This window comes from Pelodiscus sinensis, chromosome 1, assembly GCF_049634645.1.
Source record: "Pelodiscus sinensis isolate JC-2024 chromosome 1, ASM4963464v1, whole genome shotgun sequence".
NCBI lineage: Eukaryota > Metazoa > Chordata > Testudines > Trionychidae > Pelodiscus > Pelodiscus sinensis.
The window spans coordinates 271,804,546-271,832,179 of record NC_134711.1 but is presented as its reverse complement, the minus strand read 5'-3'; the positions used below and the strand labels follow the sequence as shown (position 1 = coordinate 271,832,179).

Genomic DNA, 27,634 nt, shown 5'->3' with positions numbered 1-27,634 from the left:
CTCCTGCCCCCTGCCTGCAGTGATAGTATGAGTTTGCTGCCCCATGCTTGTTAACTTGATGGATCGGTATATGCAGTATGTAAATACATTCTTATTGTCTTCCAAAGTACTGTGGAAGTGACTCCTATGTGGGGAAACCACACTCCTTTCACCTCAGTGTAGTAACTTCTACCAGGCTGGAAAAAACAATATAAAAATTATAAATTCAGTTTATATACATAAATTTGCTTCAGTTGTTTTACTTACATTAGGCAATGCTATTACTAATTAGAGAGTCATGACTTTTTCACTGATACCTTGGATGACATTTAGAGATGCCTCATAACATGAAAGAACTGGGATACAGATGAACTGATTAAACCAGCTGAAATTCATTACCAGCTATCATGGTGCCTCTTGCCCTCTACCCTACAGCTATTCTTAATGTCGCCCTCTCCCAACAAAAAAGATTTCTTTAGTGTAGTGGGAATCACACAACTTGGACTGCTGGTCATCAAGGACCAGATTCTATCATTCTTACACTGAGTAGTACCTTAAATCCACACACAAACCCATTAATTAAAGGGATTACTCTCTTTGTAAAGGTAGCAAAGTTAGCTCTCACTAAGCAGGACTCTTCAATCCTCTGAGACAGATAACCTGAAATACACATTCAATAAGATAGCCCTTGTGCATGCATCTACACACAGGTCCTCACCATTTAAAGGTTGGGTCATTTTCCATTGCTACAATCTCTACATTTTAAACAATTTCCTTTATTAGTAACAGTATATATATATTTTCCTTTTGTTTTGATTTGATAATGTGGTCTCCACAGACTTCCACTGGCATCATCGCATTTTGTCTTGATTTCATAACCATAGCCTTGGCATCTCTACAGTCTAATTTACTAAAGTTTTGACATTATAATATGGTCTGTCGTAGACTTGTATTGACATCTTCTTGAGATTTTTTTGATTGTTTTTAGATCCCACAGGAGCAAATGGTGAAATAGTAACACCACACAAATGTTGTTGACTTTTGTGCAGAGGCATTGATAAGCTATCTTAAAAACCACTATGTTTTCAAGAGACTTTTTATTTTTAAAATTAATAAATTGTAGTTTTGTTTAAGAATGATCTACTTAATATTTCCAGGTCCCATTTATGAATTTATGTTCATAGTCTATCAAAAATCTAGAGTGCACTATGTTTTTGTCATGACAGAGTTAAAGAGTGGCTTAATATTGATAAAAGTCAATGTTTAGAAAAAGAGTTTGCAAGCAAACTGTCAGTTTCCCAATATGATTTGAAAGGAGTGTTGCTTCATGATTAATGCATAGGAGTGGAAGTCAAGACTCCTTTGTTTTATTTCTCATTCTGCCACTTGCTTACTGTATGAATTTAGGACAGACACTTCACTCATGTTCAGATTATCCACCTTTAAATTGGTTATACTAACACTCTCCTGCTTCACAGCAGTGTTTTGGGGATTATTAAATAAATGTTTATAATGCATTTTCAGATCATTGGATCAAAGTCACTATAGAATGAAAATTATATTAAACCCAGAAATTCAGGACCAGCTACTGAAAACCCCCCACCTAAGTGCTGCATGCAATGATATATAGTTCAATACATTTGCAATAACTATTAACAAATGTATATAAACTGATATGCAAAGTTACTCATGGGTGAGGGCTGGAGCAAAATTACTTGCAAAGGAGCATTTAATTAAATTAGCTCTTTTCTTCCAAAATATGGTGGACATGGAATGGTGCACTGATATAGGCATCCTGATGTAGAGTTCATTTTATTTATTTGTGGTATATAGATGCCTATTAATTCACCTATATATTAGGGACAGATTCGGCCATTTCTTGTAGATATAAGGTAAATCTATACTGCAGCATTTTTCCAGAATAATGGCCATTATTCTGGAAAAATAATACTTGCATCCACACTACAATTGTGTTCTTTTGACAAAAAGTCGAAAGAATGCAGTGCTTTTTCCGATGGTGATAAACCTCATTCTATAAGGAATAAGGCTTTTTCTGACAAGCTTTTTCGGAAAAAGGCATCTGTGGATGCTGAAGAGGCAGTTGTTTTGACAAAAGAGGCCTTCAAGAAATAACAAAGGTGCCCTGCTGGCCACTTGGTCCACACATCACAACTCTATAGTTCAGTGGTCCTCAACCTTTCGGAGCTGCTGTGCACCTGGGGCAGGGGCTCTGCACATGCCCTGAGCCCAGGACCAGCACCGCACATGTGCCATGCACCCGGGGCTGGCACCGCACATGTGCCACGCGCCCAGGGCAGGGGCCGCCCACGCAACGTGTGCCCGGGGCCGTCACCGCGAATGTGCATGTGGTGGGAGCGGGGCTGGCCCAGATGCTTTGGCGGGTGCACATAAATGCCCAGGTGGGCCCCATGGCACCCGCAGGCACCGCGTTGGGGACCACTACTATAGTTCCTGTTTCCCAGAAGTTCTTAAAGCCACAGACACCCGGAACAGGTCCTGTGGCAGGAAGCTGGGTCTGGGAGCTGCAACTCACCGTGCAGCTGCCACTGCCACACATCTGGGCACTATGTCCCAGTCACAAGGCCCCCAAGTGCCCAGGGAGCATGCCCAGGGCTCCCAGAAGTCTGCCAGGGACAGGAAAAGGCTTGCACCATCCTGGTCTGGGGCACAGATCCTGGCCCTCCTGAAGGTGTGGGGTGAGAAGGAGACCGTCCAGGATCTCTGCTCCAAGTGGTGCAAAGCCAATATATATGGCCAGATGGCTGACAGCTTGGCCACTAGGGGCCACCACCAAACTCTGGAGCAGGTCCAGGGCAAGATTAAAGAGCTCCTGCAAGGCTATGCCAGGGCTAGGGAGAGCAGCTTTCTCTCTGGTGCAGGACCCCACTCCTGCCCCTACTAGAGCAAACTGCACTGCATCCTGGGGGGCAGTGCAGCCCCTTCCCCTCCTCTGGTGGTGGACTAGGGGCTAGAGATACCCGGATGTCTCCCAGGAATCCTCCCAGGCTGGGGAGGGATCATGAGGTGAGTGCTCTTAGTTTTTCACATACACAAGCCCCCGCACTCCCTCCCCCCACAAACACCCTAGCAGCCACCCCCTACAAAGCTCCCCCCCACAGGGCTGTGTGAGGGTGGGACTACAGAACCCCCCAAGGATGAGGCTTACCCCCACCCCCAGCCCATCCCCTGCATCCCAAACCCCCCTTTTCCTAGGGTCTCCCTTTCCTGTACTCCCCCCCTCTCCAGGGACTTCAGCTTGAGAATGCCTTACCTCCAGGAGGAGGACCCCAATGGACTTTCCCATGCCAAATTGGTTGCCCACAAACCAGTAACTGTCTGGTATGGCAAGTTTCCAGATGGCGATGGTGACCCACTTCTCTAGGGGGATAACAGGTCACATCTGGGTGTCACATTGATGAAGGGCAGGGGCAAACCAGGTGTGCAGCTCCATGAACGTCTCCTTCCTTATGCAGAAGTTATGGAGCCACTGCTAGTCATCCCACCGCTACATCACCAGCCTGTCTCACCAGTCGGAACCGGTGTTCAGCCTCCATAACCATCTCTCCACTATGTGGGTGAGGTTGCAAGGGCATTGCTCCTGCACACAGGCAGAGGATCTCAGATATGAGCTCTTAGTTGAGCTCATGCAGGAATATGAAGGCAACCTGCAGACACTTTAGCGTGGCAGTGCGGGGCCATTGCATGCTCAGAGGCAGCTCTGGCTCCATGGTAGGGAAAGTTGAGCAACCAGAGCACACACACTGTAAATTCTTTGCTGTTTCTCGGAGAGGTAGGCAAACAAGCAGAAGAAGCTGAGAAACGGCTGTCTGGGGGGTCCCTTTAAGCAGGCATCCCAGATAATCTTAGGCAAAAGTACCTGGAAGCAACTACTGACCTAATACCCTGCCTGAACTGGTCCCGGGTGGCCTTAAATGTGAGACAGTATCCAATCAATGTGGATGTTATCTTTTGAAATAGCACACTGCTTTTTCGTTTTTGTGTGTAGATGCTGTATTTAGAAAATTTTCTGGAAAAACTCTTCTGGAAAAGCTTATCCTGAAAGAAGCTTGCAGTCTAGACGTAGCCTTAGGGACTTGCTCTACAAAGACACATTAATTTCAATGGTCATTTGTAGATTTTGTGGGATGTTTACCCAGGAACCTTGATTTTCTGTTTATGTGCTATCCTTGGAAGGATCAGGGACCTATTGAGCAAGGCACTAGAAAGGCAAAATAATATAGAAGCTAGTCGCTGCTTTAAAAGAGTTTACACTTTAGCAATCAGAAAGAATACAACAGGTAAATGAAACAGAAAATGGGTTGTGGGTTATGAAGTAATACTATTAATAGAGTTACAAAAGCAGGAGTCTTAGTTCCACTAATGCTGGAAGACATTGATTTGTAGGCATCATAACAGAAGTGGTCATTAAGGAGGGGGGACTAAAAAGAGAATAAAGTAGCAGCTTTACAAGTTTTGTTGAGGATTTTGTTGGGGATTTTATCTTCCCATATACATACGGGAAACATATGAAAAGTTTGAAGATACCCAAGGAAAAACAAGATGGGGATCAAGGCTGGCATCATTGGAAGTGTGATAGTTAGTGGGTTGGTAATCTAGCACATTTTAGAATGGGAAAGGATAAATTATGGGGAGACTTAATGGCCCTAAACATGGAGCTTTGGGTTGGTGTATTTGAAAAGGAGGAGGTTAATGTGCTTGATATTACACAGTGCTTTGAATGGACATGGTTGTGGCAACATGACTGGTACAGTATCAAGGTCAAATGGGACAAGATTACAGACACCAAGACACAAGATGGCAAGGGCCTGAATAAGAGCCAAGACAGTCTGGGCAGCTAGAAACAGCTGGATATTTAAAAGGTAGAAGAGAGAAGCAGCAAGATTGGGACATAGCTGAGACATGTAGATCTAGGGAGAGGGACATATCAAAGGGGATGCCCAGATGTGAGACATGACTAGAAGTTGATACTGATGTGTCAGTTCAATTATTTTGATTCACACATAAATCTCATGTTTACTATCATATTATTTGCTATGAGAACGACCTCAATAAATTGTCGACTTTTCATACCAGAAGTCTTTGGAGGATCCTCCATATTTTTTGGACAAGAATAATTTCAAATCAGGACCTGCTTGCACGGTGTAAACAAGATGGAATGGCTACCATCATTAAGAAAAGATGTTGGAGATGAATTGAGCACATACTCAGGAAAAATGGAAGCTCCATCACAAAGATTGCTATACATTGAACTCCTGAAGGGAAGCAGAAACAAGGATGACCAAAGGCAACATGGTGCCGAAACATTGAAGTGGAAATGAAGAGCATGAATTACACTTGGAGCACTATTGAGAGGCTGGCCAGAGACAGACAGAAGTGGGGAACCTTTGTAGCTGCCCTATACACCAGTGGGCGTGAGGCATGATGACTGAATAATTTGTGACACAGTCAATATAACAGCACACTAAATGTCCAACCAAAGTTTTAGCCATATGCATTATTCTCTAAATAGGCAAAACACGCTAACCATGGGATAAAGGAAATATTCCCATTTTTCTCATTGGTAATTGTGGTACAGAATTGGGCAAGTGTCTTGCCCAAAACTGTGCAGCTAAGGGAAAATTGAACTAAATTTAGAACTTCTAAGTACCAGTCTTTAACCATAAAGCCAGACTTTAAGCCTTTTGATATGCCTTGTCTTATGCCAAAACAGCAAATTACATCATGGAGATAACTGGGAAAGCTCATAGTCATCCTGGTGGTCCCACACATTGTGCTTTCTTGCAGACCAGCAGAACATTTACTGTTATTTCTCTCTTGTTGTTTGTAGTATACCTGAGGAACATATGGGCTGTATCTAGACTGGCCAGTTTTTCCGGAAAATCAGCCGCTTTTCCAGAAAAACTTGCCAGCTGTCTACACTGGCCGCCTGAATTTCCTCAAGAACACTGACGATCTCATGTAAGATTGTCAGTGTTCTTGCGGAAATACTATGCTGCTCCTGTTCGGGCAAAAGTCCTTTTGCACAAAACTTTTATGCAAAAGGGCCAGTGTAGACAGCTCAGATTTGTTTTCCGCAAAAAAGCTCCGATCGCAAAAATGGCGATTGGGGCTTTTTTACGGAACAGCGCGTCTAGATTGGCATGTACGCTTTTCCGCAAAAAGTGCTTTTGTGGAAAAGCGTCTGTGCCAATCTAGACGCTCTGTTCAGAAAATGCTTTTAATGGAAAACTTTTCAGTTAAAAGCATTTCCAGAAAATCATACCAGTCTAGACACAGACGTAGTTTTTAAATCTGTTTACATCAAATCTTCAACACTTTTAAACATATATCTTGTAGCCAATTATTGTAGTTTATTTTAATTCAGTTTATTACCATAACATTACCAAATTCACTTTAAATAAAGGCTCCATTCTATATGTGGACCTGATCCAACATCAATGAAGTAATTGATTTTAACAAGAATTAAATGGAAGGGACATTTTTCAAATGTATTAGTGCTCAATACCACTTTCAAAAGTGACTAAAATATATTGGAGCCTGGGTTTCATTGCAAGTCAACGGGATTTAAGGTCCTAGATCATGTAGGTGCTTTTGAAAATTGCATTTTGTATCCTTCCAGTTCAAGTGTTATCTCATTTATTATTGGTTCCAATGGGTATTGGTTTTCACAAGTAGCTATTTTGAGCTTCTTATCTGTCTCTTCAGTGACACCTACTTCGTAATTCCCTCTCCTAGTGAAGTATTATTTTTCAGAGTTAGCAGAATCCCTTGTTTCAGTTCTGTCTACACTAGAAAAATTGAACCTTTCAACAAGATAAGCTAATTAACTCTGAGTTACAATTCCTCTGAGGACTACTTGTGAGATGATGTTGAAATATGACTTCTCTTATTCAGCTCCTGATATAAAAATATAATGAAGTCATTTAATTGTACTTTAAGAGATGAATCTTTGGCTTTTACATACAAATGAGCAATATCCAACTGAGCCAATCAAAACCAGGTAACTATGACACAACAACTGTTTAATCATAGAATCATAGAATACTAGGACTGAAAGAGACCTCAAGAGGTCATCGAATCCAGTCCCCTGCCCCCATGGCAGGATCAAATACTGTCTAGACCATCCCTGATAGACATTTATCTAACCTACTCTTAAATATCTCCAGAGATGAGAATTCCACAACCTCTCTGGGCAATTTATTCCAGTGTTTAACTACCCTAACAGTTACGAACTTTTTCCTAATGTCCAACCAAAACCTCTCTCACTAAGGGTATGTCTACACTACCCCCCTAGTTCGAACTAGGGTGGTAATGTAGGCAACCAGAGTTGCAAATGAATCCCGGGATTTGAATTTCCCGGGCTTCATTTGCATAAAGCCGGGCGCCGCCATTTTTAAATGTCCGCTAGTGCAGACTCCTTGCCGCGCGGCTACACGCGGCACGGACTAGGTAATTCGGATGTGTAGCATGGGGTAGTAGTCAGAGTGCTGGATAATCCTCGACAATGCCTCCATAACATCTTGGATACGGGCCCCCGGCAGCCAGCATACCTCCCGAGATGAAATGTCAGGGCAACATATGGGCACCTCCGTTCCCCTGAGAAGAGATTCTCCGACAACCACTACCCTATGTTTCCTATCACTGGGTTGCGCCAGGGCCCCTCCCCTGTGTACTGTGGCCATCCGCCAGCATCCCTGCTTTCGTGGGGGCCAGCCTCCACTTACCAGCGTTGCGTCACCCCACCCCCTTTCCAGCCGAGCGCCCGGTGTCTCAGCAGTTTTAGTGCGGGCCTCGACGAGCCCGTCACAACAATATACAGCTTTGGGGGAATTGTTGTCACCATCAAGTGATTTTATCCCTAAACCAGGGGTTAACACTTGAACCCACCCCCAGAGGTTCTCCAAATTCCTTTGCCCCCAAAAGAGCTTGAAAAAAGAAATGTGAAAAATAAGCTGAAGTCGCTGGTAGCTGACCTCCCAGGACACAAGAATTAAATCATCACCTTAAAAAATGGTTTTTTTAAAATTACAAAACAAAAGATAAACCTCATAAAGCATATTTGGTTGTTAGATGTTACAAAACAACTAAGGAAAACAAATTAAAACACAGAGAAAAGTCTCTGGGCACGGTGCTAGATGGTAAATGGGGAGTGGAGGCGTAGATTCACACAGAGAAGTTCAAACCAAACCACAAAATAAAGAAAAATACCCTGATCATGACTAGATCCACTTTTCCTTTACTTACTTCCAATCTTTTTTTTTTGTTCAGTCCATTCCCATGCCCCAAATTCCTTGGATGCCTGGAAGTCCTGCCTGGGTTTAAATCATTCTGTCTCTCTCAACTCTTGCTTTTTCTCTCCCATGCAAAGGGGAAGGGAAGGCAAGGAATCTTATACAATTCAAATTTCTCTCAATTGATTCTCTATTTTGATTGATTTTCCCGGCCCCCTGGCCAACAACTTGGTTAGCTACCTGAGTGTAATCCATTAGTCACCAGGTGCTGATCAGCCCTCCTCATGTTCATTACAGATGCATAAGATGTCACTGCAGTAATTGGCTTCTGGTCCATCTGGTCCAGGACAGTTGGCAACCCCTTTCCTCTCAGCTTCAGCTCTCTCCCCCCACTCCTCAGTGCAGAATGGCCACTCTCCTTGGGGGAAAAGGGTACCAGTGTTGGGCTGCACAGGGCACCAGCACTGATAGGGACAGCCCTGATTCTGCCCAGCCATACTTACTTGATAAGTTGTGAGAGGATCAACACTTTGTGGTGGTTCAAAGGCAGATCACTGAACAGTTTATTAAATGGGAAGATATACATAATTCAGGTTAAAAAAAAGTCCATTCCTATATTTCTTCCCCAAATGATTTTTTCAAAAATATAATTTTAATTAGAAAATGGGTTTATTTATTAAATAAGAGCCTTTCAGATCTTCAGGTCTTTCAGTATACCCTGAATATGCTGCCTTTCAGATTTAGACTGTGCTGCAAGCCTGGTGAGTTTTGGAAGTTAACACATGGCCAGGTTTTACCACAGCAGGCTCACCAAGTTTAAATGAAAAAGCAAATTTTAATTCTAATTGCTGCATGCTTTTAATCAAAACCTAAATATATTGTCCTAATATTCACTAATATTCATGTTTATATAATGTTCCATGGCAGATTATATTCATATATTCAATAAAGATACATTAAAAATATCTCTTACCAAAAAAAAAAAAAAAACACAACCCTAAGGCAGCTACAAGATGTGCAAGGAAAACAATGCTTAAAACAAGTGAAGATTTGAAAAAAACAAAAAAAAACCCCAAACCTAAGAATACTCCTCCCAATAACACACACTTTGGCTACGTCTACACTGGCCCCTTCTCTGGAAGAGGCATGCTAATTTCAAACTTTGGAATAGGGAAATCCGCAGGGGATTTAAATAAACATGTCCGCCGCTTTTCTTCCGGCTTGGGGAAAAGCCGGAAAAAAGCATCTAGACTGGCGCAGTCCTCCGGAATAAAGCCCTTTTCTGGAGGATCTCTTATTCCTACTTTCAGGTATTTCCCTATTCCAAAGTTTGAAATTAGCATGCCTCTTCCAGAGAAGGGGCCAGTGTAGACGTAGCCTTTAAATTATACAATCCTAAAAAACAGCAAAAACAGCAAGCACAGCTGAGACTCAAAGAAAAAAATTGCCACATGTACGTGAAGAGAATGCTAAAATTAAAAGTCTTTACTTCCCACCCTTAAGTACATTCTGTACAGATGCTCACATTTTCCATTTTCATATTACTACAGAAGATAGGGTGACAGACATCCCCTCATTTTTCTCTTTCTAAATATTTATTGACAGCCAAATAATGAAGTATCTAGGGGCGTGTCTCCACAGAAAAGTTATTTCGGATGCTATTCTGAAATTACTTTGTGAGCATCTACAAAGTAAAACGGCTATTTAAAACTAATTTCCAAATAATGGACACCTTATTTCGAGTTCTGTAAACCTCATTCTATGATGAATAGTGTCTATTCCAAAATAGCTATTTCAGAATAGGGGTTGTGTAGACAGAGAATAGGGTCTATTTTGAAATAGGGGGCCTCCAGACCTTCCCAGGGTGCCCTGCTGGCCTCTCTGTCCACTCACAGGAAAAGTCTATCCCACTCTCCTCCCATGAAACCCTTAAAGCTGCAGACTCTGCAGACAGTTTTTGTGGCTTGCAGCAGGCCTGACAGCCCTGAGCCACCCTGCAGCTGCCCCAACAGGTCTGGTGCAGAAGTCCTTGACCTTATTGAGGTTTTGTGGAGTGAGACAAACCTCCATGATCTCCGCACCAGATGCAGGAATGTGGACATCTATGGCTGCATGGCAGACAGCATGGAATCCAAAGGCCACATCTGCACCCAAGAATATGTGTGGATAAAGGTCAAGGAGCTCTGCAAGGCTTATGCCAGGGCCAAGGAGGGCAGCTCCCGATCCTTATTTTAAGGAGCTCGACTGCATCCTGGGGGATGGAGCAGTTCCTTCCCTCCAATTCCCCTTCCCCCAGTTATAGACTCTGGGCTGGAGATGCCCATTGTCGTCCTTGCTGGGGGGAGAGATGGTGGTAAGGAGGAGGAGGAGGACCAGGACCTGGACAAGGCCAGCCTCAGCATGCAGCTGACCCAGGAGCCTCAAAGCCTCCCTGTGGATGTGTCCCAGGCATCATCCGAGGCCAGGGAAGGAACAGTGTATGAGTGCCATCACTTTCCCTTCATGCACAGGTGGAAGGGATGGCCAGGTGGGGGGCAGCTGGGCACTCCACGCTTGGCCCTTGCTGGACGTGGTTCACACAGCAACCTATGCATGTGGGAGCATGTGCCATGCCACTCCTGGGCATGTGGCCCCAGCAGGCTGTGACAGAGAACCCTTGGGCTATTGGCCACAGGGTGTCTGGAGAGGCATCCCATGCTCCTGACCCTGGAGTGGGACACCCTCCCTGCACAAGCCACCTCTGGAAGGAAGCAGGTGACATCTACACTGCAGAGGTAAGTCTACACAGCACCAAATTTCAGAAAAAGTCCTGTTTCAACAAGTCCTTTCTTCCTCGTGAAATGAGGTTTATAGATATGGTGAAAGAGCACGTACGCTTTTTTGAAAAAAATTCCGAAAAAGCAGATGCGTTCCTTGGACACAGCATTGCTTTTCCGATACCTCTAGTATCCCGGAAAAGCACTGCAGTCTAGACATAAGCCTTAGTTTCTGTGCCTCTAGCTCTTCCCTGTAATCTTTATCTCTTAAGAGTGTTGCAAACAAACAGAATAAAATTGCAAGGCACTCAGATATTTTGGTAATGGGGACCAATAAATACTTAAAGACATAGAATCTACATAAATCCAATGATGTATTATATCTTCTCATAAACAGCAAGAGGGAGCAAATTCACTGGAAAACATTCAGCCAATACAGAGAAAACCTTGGAGCAGCCCTGCTGCCACATTTTGCAATACCTGTAGAAAACCTCTTATTTGCAAGGATGATTCCAAATGAAGTGTATTGGAATAATATAGTCTGAACATCATGAAACCAAATTAAATTTCAGAGCTGCTAAGGAGAAAATGAGTTCAGCTCCCCTGTAAATAATATAAACAATATTAGAGATAGATACATGCTATCTCAGATTAAGTGTTGTTTACATTTCATTGTAACAACAAGCATGTTCTAGTAGGTGCTAGGAACTTCTCAGTTCCAATCTTGGGTCTGATACACAGTCATTTATCTTCTGTCTCAGTGTCCAGTATAAAAAAGCATAATAATAGAATTTGAGTTATTGACAGGGTTACACTACTCAAGTAGTTCCATTAATCTTATTAGGACTACACACATAAGGCCCACTCAGATACAAAAAGGTTGTCAGGATAAATCCCAATTAGTGCAAGCTAAAAAACAAGTTGAAATTTTCATTCAAATATTTTATTTTCAGCAAAATGTGTTGATACCATTCTAGTGCTAATGTGAAAAATGGAATGAAATGTGTACATTCTGAACTTTTTTGTAGAAAATCTAAGTTTCAAGTACATATTTTCTCAAAATAGAAATTTTGATATGTTTCAACTAACCCTGCTCCCAGTATTTGAAAAGTGCTAATTATTACAAAAATGAGCAGTAAAGGACACCCACAATGACAAAAAGAAGGTTAAGGGGTGAATTGATTCCTGTCTACCAGAATCTAAGAGGGGAACACTATTTAATAGCGAGGATCTTCAATCTGTCTGGAAGAAGAAGGTAGACAGCTTCTGCCTGGAAATGAGGCATATGTTTTCGACAGTATTGACCACTGGAACAATTTACTAAGAGTCAGGGTGGATTCATCATCCCTGATAATTTCTAACTCAAAGCTGCATGTTTTTCTAAAAGCTCTTCTCTAAGAATCATCTTGGGGAAGTTCTATGGCCTGTGCTATATAGGTCAGATCCCAACAGTACTTTAGGCCTTAGAATCCATGAATTAGATGAGGGTCAGAGAGGCTGACAGTGAATAAGGATATGGAAAAGCTCTCATAGGAAAAGACTGGGATTGTTTACCGTAGAAAAGAGACAAATCAGAGGGACATGAGAAAAATACATAACACGAGTAATATAGATATGGTGAACTGGAAGAAAAGTAGTTCCCAGTCTCAGAACAAAAGAACAAGGGAACATTCAATGAAAATAAAGGATGTAAATTTGGAAACTGGAAAAAGGAGATACTTTTTGAATACAGTCTGTCATTAGACTCTAAGTTCACTAGCACTGGAATTCATGGAGGCCAAGAACTTCACAAGATACAAAAGATATTTATACAGATAACAATAACCAGATGTTCTTCTAAGAAACAATACAAATTATTGAAGGAATATTAAACCTCAAAATTCAGGATATGAACTGATATCAGAGACCAGGAAGACTGCACAGTGGGAAGGGCAGAATATGCCATGTCTACCTGCTGAGTGTATCTTACACCTTACTCTGAAGCCATGGTCAAAGGCAGGATACTGAACTAACTGGACTTTTGATCTGATCCAGTCTGGCAATTCCTATATTACTATTATCTGCAGAAATCAAAGCACTTTACAAGAGTCAGTTAACTATTCCTATATTTTATAATCATTGTGTGGAGAAACTAAATGAGACTCGGAGGAGCCACATCAATTGCAGAAATATGAATAAAACATCAGGGACTTTCCTACTGCCCCATCTGGTGCACTATTCACTAGACGCTGTTACTCCCACCTTTGTTACATTTAATGGAATTGTTTCACATAAAAAGTTTGGTTAACTTAAAATATTTGGCCTCCTCTGTACTTAGATTTCTTTTGGAAACCGAGGTATTTCAAAACTGCAAAAGACCAGGTCACTATCTTTCTGCACATGAAACAAGAAAGTCCCAGAAATAATGACGAGGTTTAGATTTCACAGCAAGATTCCCAGATAAAAATTTTGGGTAAACTAGAGTGTTTTAAAAAAAATATAACCTCAGTGGCAAGATGAAAAAGCAGGAGGGATGATGCATGAATAATTTATATTTAATGAACTTGCAAGCCACGTATAAAATCTCATTGTCTGTAATAGCTAAAAGGGGGGGCAGGAATGGATTTGATACATTTTTGCATTCAGCGTAGGAGTTAGTCACTGATTTTACAACACTGTGATAACACACAGCTATGTTTTGTTTTGACATGGGGTATGTTTTCCGATACAGTCCATGGGGGGGTCAGGCTATGAGCAGAGGAGGATCTGGAGTTCAGGAGGAAAAGAACAACTAATCACATTGATTATCTAATATGTTACTTGTTTGTAAATAAATCATGTCAATTTGCACAGTGCTAGGTATTCACCTGGCTAATTAACCTCTGTTTACAGGCATTCTACATTGCTCCCATTCAAACTTGATGCTTATTTACTTAGCTGAATAAAGAATTTTAGTGTTACTGCATCACAATTCTGATTGCTGGATCCAGTGTTAGACTCTTGATACGTACTGTTAGATTTCTTACTCTTGACTAGCTTCTTACAGGTCTATTATCTATAATTATTCATTTTCTAATGACCAAAAGGTGAATATGTATCTTCTGTTGCTGGAAAGGGGGGGGGGGATGTTACTGCTTGCTAGTGTAGCAACTCCCCCACAGTGTGGCTCAAACTTTCTCATGCTGGCTTGCTACATCAAGTGGCTTGCAACCGCTCTTCAGTTTCATCCTGGTTCATTTCTAATGCCTAGTATCTCCAACCAAGGTGACACCTCACTCTGTCCAAGACACAAGGAATGCTGCTCTTAGGAAAAGCAAGAATGTGGCTAATGAGCAAGGATTATCAGAAACCAGAACACAAGAAAATGAAATATATTAACACAACTTCAGTAAAGAAATTAATTACCCCCAAATAATTAACTATATAACAAAAACAGGACATTACTGTACCAAGAAGGATGAAAATAGGATGTGGGGAAGGGAAATGTGGTTAACTAACAAGTACCCAACATTAACAAAAAGAAATGGCCTACCTCCCAGTGCTCATAATCCTTCCCAGCCCTCAAATCCTTCCCTGGCATCATCCTGGGCAGATGGCTTGCTGAGGTTGAGGCCTGAGATGAGGGCTGTGAATGTTGACCAGCTAAAACAAAAAGGATGTCTTTAAGATGTCTTCACTCGAGTGTAGTAACATCTTCTCATGACTCCCACATCTATTGCCTTGTGAAGTCTCAAATGGCTTTGCCACTCTGGATGAATGTTTCTCCAGAGCTGGAATAATTTGACCCATACAACTTTCCCTCAGCCGTTCAAAAACTCTTTTTGGAGTGGGGAGTTAATTGGAGACTCCCTGAGCTGTTCTGCATCTCCCTAACCTCCTACACTTAAAAATAATTCTGAAACTAAAACTAGTCTCTGTCTGCCAGTCTGGCCCCTCCCACTGAGGGGCCGGTACAGCCTTGATCCACATTAGTCCAGCAAACTGTCTAAATAATACCATGCAAATGCCTCTTTATTGCCCTTGGCAGAAGTTTCTAGTCCATTTTATCCCTACCCTGGACTCCAAACATGCTGGGAAATAGGATCTGAGTGCTCTGCTGCCCATTACTGCTGTACTTCATAAAGTAGGACTCCCTGGAGCCTCTGCTGGCATATTCCAAGGTGATGTTATAGTGGGTACTTGAAAGTATACACAAACATTGTAAACCTATGTATTGATACACTGTTATAATAATAGCACTAAAATAATGATAAATAAGATACATGGCTAAACATTTCAGAAGATATTATGGCTTAACAATCATATTTGGATTCAAGTCCTGAGTGGGAGCAAATATGGGTTGGTATTTGATATCTGTGGGTCATCAGATTTGTTTCATGTTGGGAACCTTCTTTCCTCCTAGCTGCTTGAGTCATAAATGTTCAGAGGCGGAAATTATTGTTGGATAATTATAATCGGCATTGCATTTCTCCACTCCTGCATTACAAGATTCACAGGGTGATGGAATAGACGTGCTAAAGTTGCATCTCATCATCAGTAGAGATCTGTAGGAATTGCGTTGGCCACAATCTGTTAATGCACTAATTGGCTATGAAAAAGTCTCTCTCTAAGCTACTGATTGTAAATTTTATTAATAGATCAAAAATATACAGCATTTCACTCTATTGCCTTTCATGCAAACTGTGATCACAGAATTGCCTGAATAGTGGTTAAAAATCTGGACTACTGTTATCTCTTCTTTTCACTGCCTTGTTACATTTTGAACAAGGGAAACCTGACTTCAATTGGATATGTTGTGTTGTGATTTAAAAAAAACCCCTCAATTCCCCACCAACTGTTTTAAAAGTCTAATAACCAAGGTATCCCCATCAGTTATTAACGGTGTACTAGACAATACATGATTCTCCATTCATCTACATAATTCATACCATTAATTTTTGTGGTGAAACACAGAACACCACCAGCAGAGGAAATGTACACCTAGGTTGTGCAAGGTTATATTCAATTTTTATTTATAAAGCACAACATACTGAGCCCCAGATGTAATATCTAAGCACCAGTTTAAAGACAGTCATGACAACTCTTTTGGTGATATACCCCTGTGACAGGACACACTGGACCCACATTGGTCCTGCAAAAGTTTACACCATTTTTTGGGCTGAGTAGAACACACCACCATGGCCCTGCTGGGCATGCTCCAACTGGAGATTAGAATATAAAAGGGAGCAGCTCAGGTCATTCAAAGCTGACTGCCAGAGTGGAAGGACCTTGGGCAGAGGCTCTAGTTACAGAGCCGTCTCAGTCTTTTTCTGCAGGAACCGGAGACACCTGAAAGACAGCCTGGCAGGGAGGGAAGCACTCATGCTGAGAAGTCTGGGAATCCTGATGCTCAATGGACTACACGTCTGGAAATGTGGTAGGAAGCGACCCAGGGAAGGTGTGTGAATGGTATTTCCTACTTAAGTGAGGTTAATGTGTTTCAGTGAGGGTGCCCACTGACCCAGATGCAGACCACCCTGCCTCTTTTCAGGTCCTAGGATTGAGGTCCAGTAATTTTAGGTGGGCCTGGGCCTACCCATCCAGGTTGCCATCTTCCCAGTGGTCGTCCTTTCTTCCCCTCTGGTTATTGGCCATTGGGCCATAGTACTTTGCATCTTGGGGCTGCCGTATAGACTCTGGTCATTGGGCCACATTGGCCTGAACCTAAAGGCTGCTAAATAGACTCTGGCCAGTAGGTCACACTTTCTGCATCTACAAGCTATGATACTGACTCTGGCCATTGGGCTACGTAGCCCTCAATGCAAGGACTACTGTGAATATAATCATTTCTCCTGACCCTAAGCGGGCCTGGGACACCTACTCCCTGACAATCCCTTATAAATTATTTCTCCATATAAATGCTATATCAAACTGACTAGATTTTTCATTTTACTGCATTTTTTGCTGTATGTAGATAATTGAACAAATAGGAAGATGAGTATGTGGACAATGATAACAAAAACTGTATCCAGACAATTCACAGTGTCAGCCTGCCATCTACTGGATTTCAATTTTTTTGCACTTTTCCCTTTGCTGAAGTTCTTGGCTCACAAGAAAGAATGTTAGTTAAAGATTAATGATGTTTACTTGTTTGTTTGACCTGTGTTTTCTTTTTCATTTATATGTTTTGGTTTTAAAGTTAGTATTCTCTATGCAAATTGCTTCATTGTAAATTTTTCTTCTGAGACCTTTTAGATAGTTTGACTTCAAAATTCAAAACATCTTCTGAAATCCAGAATTTCTGATTTATAATCAGTATGAACAAGCAATCTACTCTAATAAAACAAGCATCAACATTGTCTGGTTTTAAGAACACTTAACCTCAAGAAGACTTGTCACAGTGGAAAATCCAGCCATGTCTGTTACTGCTCATTACTGTCTACAACTTTAGATTGAGCACCAAACATTGTACTGTTTATGTTCTACTAAAGAATACTGGTGTATGAGTACTGCTTCTCTGGACTACTCTCAAAGATTTAATAGTGTTGCTGACAATAAGTTCAGGCAAATTAAATTAATCCATTTCTTATCTGGGGAATAAGGAGTTTAGGTTAGGCTAGTTTACCCACTTTGTTTTACCACCAGGAAAATGTGAAATATATCTTACAAGCATATTTTGCTCACTGAGGTATTCAGCCTTCAGTGCATACATATAATCCCCTTTAGTCCCAATATTGATCTTTGTTATGACTATGTCCTGCATTCAAGCTAGAAAAACAGTCCTTCCAGTTCCACATTGGGCCCAATTCGCCTTTCCTTTGCCACACACTGTGATTGGCTCTTCCTCCTTAAAGCCTCATTTTCTGACAGGATTTTGACTGCTGCCAGTCACCAACTGCAACCAATGATCAGTAAGTATGTTTCTCCCATGGGGCTTGCAGCCCCCTCTCCACTAGAAACTGGTGATATCTAAGCTTGGCTGGACATTCTCCACCTGGCATGAGAGGGAAGCCTGGAATAAATTATTCTTAGGTGGCTCCTTTCAATTTTTAAGTAAATTTAATGCCATGTGGTGTGTTTTAACAGTGATTAAATCTAAGGTCCTGTCTACAAATACAGCCAAATCAGAGACTCTAATTATAGCACATTATCCACTAGCCCTTTAATAACAGAGTTAGAGCATTCTGCATGGATGGAACTTTCCAGATGTTGTAGCAAAACTGAAACTTTGGCCATGGAATTTCACAACAGCCAATCCTCCCTCCTTATTTTGTTAAAAGCAATAAAGTAGAAATCTGCACCAGCAAAATTGAAATTTGTATTTTAGTTGATATTTTTCTGTACATATTTATTTTATAGATTTGCTCAGTCACTACTGCTTCCTTTTGTTCTCATTAATGTTTTATTAATAATAAAAAAGAAAATATTGTCCTTTATTCCCTGTGGGTTTACTCTTATTTGCAATACTGTAGCCCTCCCCTCACTCTTTCTTCCTATAGAAAGTCTCTCCTCTTCTGTTCTCCTCTCCCACCCAAATGAAATATTCTTTCTTCCCATTTCCCCAGTCTCCCTTCACTAAAGGCCAATTTCTCTTATAATGCTTTTAATTTTCTTCTGACACCCTGAACTCAGATGGTTTTCCACCAACCAAGCTAACACCTTGATCTCGGAGTCTCCTTTTCTGCTTTCAGGTTCAATATCCCTCATTCAAGAGGTCTCTGAAAATCTTTCTCCAACCTTCACCTCATGGTCCCCTTTCTTAGCTCAGGATCAGGACAAGTTTTCTAAAAAACTCAATTTTTTCCAGAACTAAAAGTCCATTTCTCATTCAACACTAATTTACTCTAGTTTGAGTTAGCTATATTTATTTGTAGAACTGTTAAGCACTCCTGTGTACTGTACTGCTAAAATTGGTAAGATCTCTGCTGTTTGAAAATGTATACAATAAAGCTCTGCAGAAAATGTTTAAATTAACAGTTTTCCAGCAGAAAATGCAGTTTAATCAAAACAATAGCATTTTCTGAAATCATTCCTATTTTGATGAACATGTATTTGAGAAAAAGCTCTTATTAAGAAAAGAATTAGAAAAAATGTGCTTAGAAATGATAATTCTTTTTTATATGAAATTTTAGCTTTGACATTTAATTTATTTTATTTTATGATGTGTAATCTTATACCACCTGACTTGTTATGTACTGCTGCTACAGATATGTCATGTGTGTTATTCTTTGACATCAGTGTTGAAATATTTCACTTTTTTATTTTTTATTTTATTTCATTTTACAAAAATACAGACAAGCCTTGAAAATTGCTTAGGATATTAAAACAGATGCTCTACATCTTGAACCTCTGTGGTCCAGGACTCTCTGGTCTGGCAGGACCATGGATATTGCTGGACCAGAGAGCCCCTGTAGCAGAGGTTGCCAGTGGTTTGAAGCAGAACTGGCCAGTGTGGCTACTGGGGCAGCAGAGCCTGCGGGGCAGTAAAGCTGGCAGGGGCCACTGGAGCCTGCAGGGCTGCAGAGCTGGTGAGACCACAAAGCCAGTAGGGCCACAGAGCCCAGTGGGGTCACTGGAGCCAGATAGGGCTATGTATCTAAGGTGGGGCCAGAGGCAGCAGAGCCTGGTGGTCAGAGAAAGGAGCCCAACAGGGAGGCTGGCACCTACACCTCTCCTTCTCTCAACCTCCTATAGTCTGACAAACTCCCTTGTCCAGGACATGTCAGGTCCTGAGGGTGCCGGACCAGGGAGGTCTAACCTGAACTAATTAGCACTGAGAACTTAACTTTTTTTCACTTGTTCAAAGTACAAAAGCTGTTTTTAATAAAATAGAAGTGATAAGATGTGACATAGAAATTTGAAATTTTGACCAACTCAATAAAAAGACCTTTTCAGATCAGTTCAGTTCAGACTGTACAAGACGAGAACACATCATTCTCTGCTCCTCATAGCCTCTGTCCTCACTGCAAAGTGGGCAGAGTAGCTTTATGAAAGATTCACTCAGGTTTAGCCTACTGCCTCAAAGGAGCTAAGTAGCCAGGGTTGAAAGCAGCCTTACACTCAATGAGAAGTTTGCATATATGAGCAAAGGTTAATTCTGAATTGAAGGCATACCCACAGAGAGCTTTTCTCTTTCCTGCTGTGGTACTTTCTTTAGTAAAATAAAAGTTATTCTGACTGAAAATTTTGTTTTGGGGCATTTTTAACATTTAAAAATAAAATGTAAATGAGGTTGAAAAATGCAATGTCATTGTGACTTGAAAAACATTGAGGGTATGTCTACACTGCCTCCCTAGTTCGAACCAGGGTGGCTAATGTAGGCATTCAAACTTGCAAATTAAGTCCGGTATTTAAATATCCCAGGCGCTGCCATTTTTAAATGCCCCGTAGTTCGACCTCCCTGCCCGCGGCTACACACGGCATGGACTAGGTAGTTCGAATTAAAGCTCCTAATTCGAACTACCATTACTCCTCATTGCAGGAGGACTAATGGTAGTTTGAATTAGGAGCTTTAATTCGAACTACCTAGTCTGTGCCGCGTGTAGCCACAGGCAGGGAGTTCGAATTACGGGGCATTTAAAAATGGCGGCGCTCGGGAACATGCAAATAAAGCCCAGGATATTTAAATCCCGGGCTTCATTTTCAAGTTCAAATGCCTACATTAGCCACCCTAGTTCGAACTAGGGTGGCAGTGTAGACTTACCCTTAGATTTTTTTTTCAAAGTTTAGAGGATTGCTTTTTTTATTTATTTTTGTTTTTATTGAAACAACACTCTGCATTCTGTAGCAATTTGTTAAATGTATCTGTGGAACTGAATCTACAGTTTTCACTGAAAAATATGGAAGAAAAATGTTGCCCAGCTTTAGGCACAACAGAGTGAGGGACACATAGTCCATCTAGTCCCTGCAAGAATTTACAAACTAAGAGTAAATATGTTGCACTAAGAAGGGATTAACAAACAGTATATGAGAAGGCTAGAAAATAGATGAAGGTGTAGGAAGACATCAGTTAAACCAACAAAAACCAACCAGTTGCTACCCATTCACCTATTTCGGCTTAATTTCAAAGGTTTTATTCTGTTTTCATTTTCAAACATTTTTATATCATTAATGTTAAAAGAAATACTGATGTAATTATTGTGTGATCTAGGGAAGAAAATCCTTTATATTATTACAAAACTATGGTTGACCCATAAAGTGTAGATTTTGAAAATGTGATTGTTTTAGATCAGTGAAGCTAATTGTCATCATTTAAGAAGATTTTTGAAAAGACTTAACATCGATCTGCAATATTTTCTAGCCCACACATTCAAAATCATAAGCCAAACTCCAAAAATCATGACATTTTAAAAAGACTGTATATTGTTTGAGTCATTTTACATGCGTCAGGTTTTTTTAAACTGAAAACAGAGCTGCATAAGTCCAGGAAGTGTGGATTTAGAAAAAACACTAAATATTGAGACTCATGATCAAATTGAGAAGAGTTGGCAATGTCGCTGTTACCACTGAAGTCAATGGAAACTTTGCAATTAATTTCTGTGAAAGTAGGGAGAACAGTGTTGACTGATTATAAAAATCCCATGCTAAACATATGCATTTTAATTGGCACACTATATTTCACAGGTGCTAGATTAAAAAAAAAGAACAACAGTCTGTATGACATTTAAAATTTATTTCATGTTATAGAATTCTGCCAAAAATCTCACCCCTAAGCATTTTTGTGACAGAAACAAGAGACTTAAATTGGATTAAACAATTCTGTATATTTAAAAGGTAAGCCACAAAATTATAGTGGACAAGTAAGGCCCATTAGCTTCAACTAACCTACTGTCCAGATGTCAGGTTACAGGCTTTTTTTAAAGAATTTGACATTTACAGTTTGACCTGATTCACTTCTACACCAAACTAAATTAGTTCACAGGAATGGAATCTGATTTCCTATAGGTTTAACTCAAAATTTTAAATCAGAGTTGCTTAACTGATTATATTCTAAAAACTATTTCATGGTTTATTACCTGATAATGAAGGGTAGGTAAAGTTTAGTTTAAGAAGCGACATGACTCTCTGCATCTCAGGGGAAGCAAACTATGTTTTTAAGGACTGAAAAAAAATTGATTGAAAGACACAGCACCCTTCAAAATTTCCTCTTTATAGTCTTATTCATGCAAACATGCACACCCAACATTTTTAAAATGTTGTTTAGCCAATGATAAATAATAATGTATTATCTGTTCATATAAGCAGCTTGTCACATGAGCCATTCGATTAGTCCAAATGAGTAGAGATGGAATGAAGAAGAGATGCTAAAATCCATCTTGGATTTTAAAATAGGGTTAAAAAACTATTTTAGGGCTAAACTATGGATTAAATGATGTTGGAATACTGAGCACTTTCATTTTGCCCACACGAGAATAAGAAAAAACACAATAGTTTGTCATCTGCATGTAGCAAAAAAAAAAAAGTGGGGGGGGAGTGACGGGGAGCTGACTTGGGAAATTTGAATCTGAACCCTGACAGGCCATTTTATGACAAGATCCTGGTCTATATATAAAGAAGACAGCAAGGAAACATGTAGAATTTCCTTTGTAAGCTACAAATACAGTAATACTCTAAAATAATAGAGTGATTATTGAGTGCATATGTAAATAGATCCACATAACATTCTCTCTCCTTTTAGCAAATTGTTAGGTGAGCAATTCATTCAAGACAGAAACAGCTGGGGGCAGCTTCATAATTGAAAATGCATTGACACTAACTGGGAAATATGCCGATCAGAGAATTTCTTAATATTTTATTGTGATGATTTCTTTTTTTTTAAAAATTAAACTGTTAAAAGTCGCTTTTCACACAGGGCTTCTTTTTACAACACAGATATTGGGCTGTTTATCTGAACCATCCAGGTCTCCTGTTATAGGTTGCATAAAATGGCTAGGTTGTTATCAATGAGTTAATTGGCTCAAATTATCAATATTTTAATTACCAATTCTTTGCCTGAGGCACACATATAAACCTGGGTAACCTAACTATTTATAATTATGTGCAAATTCACAACTTGAACATGCCCCAACAAGCTGAGCACATTCAGAATTTCAGTTCACTTGAACAGTCACGTTTCTAAAAGCCCTCTGATCTACAGTCATCAGTAACAAACAATGGTCTTTCTACAAATTGCAATGATAATACAGATCTTTTTTTCCATCCTTCTCTATTCTCACTTCCAAAAGCTATTTTATCACATCACGATTTCTCAGTTAGAATACTACAACCATGTCTTTCTTTTTTTCAAATTTTTCACAGAGAATCATATAGGTCCATTTTGACATAATCACAAGATAATCTGGCATATTACCGTTACTTCAATAGAACTAATTTTATATTTATAGTTGACAGACAATTGACCTTTGAATAATCACTCAAATTGCCACAAGCAACCTCTTTCTGTGTGTGCACCTCATGCACATGCTCTCTTTTCTAACTGAGACTTTCAAACCTCCCTCATTTTAAGAAAAATGACAACCCACCCAATAATGTGTTGCAGTACAAAATAAATATTTCTATTAATGCAGTGCTATGCTTCACTAACTTAAAGTTTCTGTCAGATGCATCTAAGGAATTGGACAGGGTGCAGAGAAGAGCCATAAATATAATCCAAGGGCACGAAAAAATACTTTACTGTGAGACTGTTGGAAACTAACTGGTCTAAAATTTTGTAAAAAAACATTAAAAGGCAATTTGATAATATGTATAAGTACCTTCATGTGGAGAAAAGACTATGTTCATAGGGGGTACCTAGTGGAGAAAGCCATAAAAAGAATCAATAGGTGTAAGTTAAAGCCAAACAAGTTGAAATAAGAAATAAGGCACACATTTTGTATGGAACAGTAACTATTGGAATAAACTACTATGAGGAATGATGGATCTGAAGACTCAAAAAGATGGAAAATCTAGAGCAGATGCTCTGAGACTTGTTCACCCCCTCCCCCCCAACCTTTAAAGTTTCATAGAAGGTGAAACTAAGACAGTTCACCACAAAATTTGAAAGAATAGAATGTTCCTCTGCTGATAAATCACCCCCAGCTCAGGAATGTCCCTAACAAGAGTTCTAAGCACCAACACAGTAAAGCAGAGACACCCAGGTGCTGGGAAATTTTGGAGGAGTCAGAAACAGAGTCAATAAATGTTAAGATAAGCTCCGACCAGCATTTTTATGCTAGCCATCATCATAAACACATAAGCTCACAACTAAGGGTACATCTACACTGCAATGAAATTTCCAGATACCAGAGTATCCCGATATAGCTATCCTGTGTCTTCACAGCAAGCCCGTGTTTGGGGGGAGGGTGCTCGCTATTGTGACATCCCTGTAAACCTCACTCTATGAGGAGTAAGGGACATTTTGGAATAGTACTTTATTTCAAAATTTGGTGCTGTGTAAACAGTGCCAAATGACAAAACAAGCTATTTTGAAATAGCATCGAAATAAAATATGCAATTTGTGTATCTTATTTTGAGTTACAGTGCTGTATCGATGCACCCTCTGTTACAATTTAGGCATGAAAAATAAAATGTAAAAAATGTGAGCAGGAAGGAGGACACATAGGTGCCAGTGTATAACCATTACGGCATGGCTACGCAACAGGGCTAAAGCCAAAATAAGCTATACAATTTGCGATACATCAATTGTGTAGCTTAAGTCGAAATAGCTTATTTCAGCTTTTGGCACTGGCTACAGAGCAGGAACTCCAAGAAAGAGCCCTCTTTCTCCAACTCCCCTTACTCCTCATACAATGAGGGTTACAGGAGTTGGAGTAAGAAGTCCTCCAGGCTCATCATTATTTTGATATTATGTCGAAATAACTGCTTGTGGTGTAGATGCGGACTATGTTATTTCGGAATAATGTTAGTTATTCTGAAATAACACTGCTGTGTAGATATACCCTTACAAAATATTCCAGTTGACAAATTCCAGCCCCTCCAAAAAAAGTTTCATCCAAGTTTTTCAACCGGTTTTATGGTTTGCAATTACAAATCACTACTAGAAACTGTTAACGTGTTAACAAAATGGAGGTCCTGAGAATGTTGAATTCCCTTATGATCATGTAATCCCTGTATTTCTTCCTGAATCAAAATGTTGTCACAGGTATTAGCCATAGAAGCACTGCATAGAAACTCTCGCTTAGAATCTGTGTAATAACTTCTGTTAGTGTAAGTTTAAAACAAATCACCTTTCCACTTCAAATTTCAGCTCGGGATAATTTTGTCAAGTCGGCTTTTTCAATACTTGTCAAGGAAGCTAGAGCCTTGGAATGAGTCACAGTGATCCGTGATGTCATTTCCCCAAGGTTCTCTCCCACACAGATCATTTTAAAAGAGCAGACTACTGCTGGAAATAGGCAATAGCCACATGAGAACAAAAGTTATCTAGTAAGGAAATATTTATTTATGATCTAAACTTTGTATAACTACAGTGTGTGGTGACCTTTCCTATCAGTAAGATTAAGGAAGGTAAAAATTAGAAAGATTTTTTTTCCCCTCTGAAACTGAATGATGTGATAGTTTTCTATTTTGTGGATAGCCATGGAAGTCTTAGAAATAATATCAAAACAACTTTTAAAATTTTGTATTTTGACTCATTGGTATTCAGAGTAAGTTTTCTTTTGATTAAGCCTGGATATAAGAGGATAGGAACTGAAATATGAGTAAAATCCAGGGACTAGACTACAAGTGTTATTTATACCTCCTAAGTATAAAATTATACATTTTACATTACAAGCTGTAATTTCCTAACATTAGATGCATTTCCAAAATAGCTCAACCAGTGTCACAGGCAAATAAAAGAACTGGTTAAAAAAAAGGGCAATTTCCCAGTACTTTAAAGGAGAAACAGTGGGCCCAAACTGTAAAAATGATGGGCATGGTAGATTAAAGTTTAAACTATGTGAATCCATCCACAAAAGGCAATTGGATATCCAGCAATCCTTTTGCATGTGCATTTAATGTATTTAATGTGCAGTTATCATAATTGTATGATCAAAGAGAAGGCGAGGTGTTGAGCCTTCATTTTCTCTGTAGTTTTCTCTACCTTCTGCAGATTTGTAAAATTGTCTTGAATTCTGTTACCCATGTGAAACCCAAGATCAGACAATAGCCAGCTATGAACAAGCTTGGCTGGACTTTTCTCTCAGCAGATCAGCACAAAATCTCTTCAATTCTGTATAAACACATGGCTAGACCTCCCAGCAAATGCAGCAGTAACAGACACCAATAACCAGACTGATTGATTTTTTTAAATGTGTGCTTGGACTTATGAACACACACACATATAAATATTTCTGTGTCTAGATCTATCTATACATACAGTTGCCAAACTAAAATCTAATCAGTCAGTAATTACAGTGTTAAACTGTAAGGCTGTGTCTACACTGGCCACCTATTACGGAATAGGCATGCTAATGTAGCACTTGGGAAGAGGCAAATCCGCGGGGGATTTAAATATCCCCCGCGGCATTTGCATTTTCATGGCCGACGCTTTTTCCCGGCTTGGAGATAAGCCGGAGAAAAGCGTCCAGACTGGCGCGATCCTCCGGAATAAAGCCTTATTCTGGAGGATCTCTTATTGCAAGTAGGAATAAGAGATCCTCCGGAATAGGGCTTTATTCCGGAGGATCGCGCCAGTCTGGACGCTTTTCTCCAGCTTATCTCCAAGCCGGAAAAAAGCGGCGGCCATGAAAATGCAAATGCCGCAGGGGATATTTAAATCCCCCGCGGATTTGCCTCTTCCCAAGTGCTACATTTGCATCCCTATTCCGTAATAGGGGCCAATGTAGACATAGCCTAAGTGAACAGATATATCACACAATCAGGACTTCACAAATTTTTGTAAGAGGCTTTAAAGTTAACTCTGAAGGTCAAAGAGCACAAGCAATGTATGATTTAGGGAGTGACAAAATTCCAGATCTGAGTGCCCACCACTGAAAGTGTCCAGTCTCTAGCCCTAAGCATTAGAACCTCATGAGTATTTATCCAAGTGTAATAAGTAATCTTACCTGTCATAATGATATATAAAGAAGAGGTGGAATTCCAGGTTCACCAATAACATGCTCAGAGTCAGAAAATAGCAGGCACTGAATATATCATAAACAGCAATATCTGTGACAGGATCATTGTGTTCAGTGGACGATGCTGGGATATACTCCAAGTAAAGCACCCTGAGCAGATGGAAACATTAGGTTCACTGTCTGTCTTCACACAGATGATCAGCAGCTCTCTCATTGCACTGCTGCTGTTTCATGGCTGATTTTTCTCAGGGCCAGCCTATTTTTTAAAAGTAACTTGGTTTCCCCTATTCCCAGCATGAGAATGAAATCATAATGAACAGAAGTTAAAGACTGGCCATGTCAAGTTTGTAAATCATGGAGGGAAAAGGAAGAAGGAGGTACTCGGCCATGCCTTTCCACTTAGAGAATTAGATGGTTTTCTAAAGGATGACATTTTGTATAAAGCAAACACACACTTCAGAGGCTAATTTGAACCCATTCATATTCACTTGTCACAAGCCTGAATTATTTAAATGGGCTTTCTCCCTAGTAGCAATACTCACAATCCACATAATATTGGTACTAATACCTCAAAATTAAAACAAAAACACCAGATAGATCCGCTCATTTC

General features: G+C 40.2%; 2 long non-coding RNA genes across 3 annotated transcripts in view; one reads left to right on the top strand and one right to left on the bottom strand.

The window, feature by feature from the left end:
- On the bottom strand, positions 1 to 25,250 carry LOC112546806 (uncharacterized). Of its 2 annotated transcripts, XR_012901518.1 has the most exons (4): positions 25,192 to 25,249; positions 23,719 to 23,755; positions 14,520 to 14,629; positions 1 to 176 (listed from the first exon to the last, which is right to left on the bottom strand). It is a non-coding gene; the product is annotated as an uncharacterized LOC112546806 (long non-coding RNA). The 2 variants fall into 2 exon arrangements; XR_003090521.2 differs by lacking the exon at positions 14,520 to 14,629 and having other exon boundaries at positions 25,192 to 25,250.
- Positions 25,251 to 25,328: 78 nt separating this feature from the next.
- LOC112546809 (uncharacterized) overlaps positions 25,329 to 27,634 on the top strand; it is a 34,013-nt gene continuing 31,707 nt past the window's right edge. The window contains exon 1 of the long non-coding RNA XR_003090526.2: positions 25,329 to 25,390. This is a non-coding gene — a long non-coding RNA (uncharacterized LOC112546809). The remainder of the gene's footprint in view (positions 25,391 to 27,634) is intronic.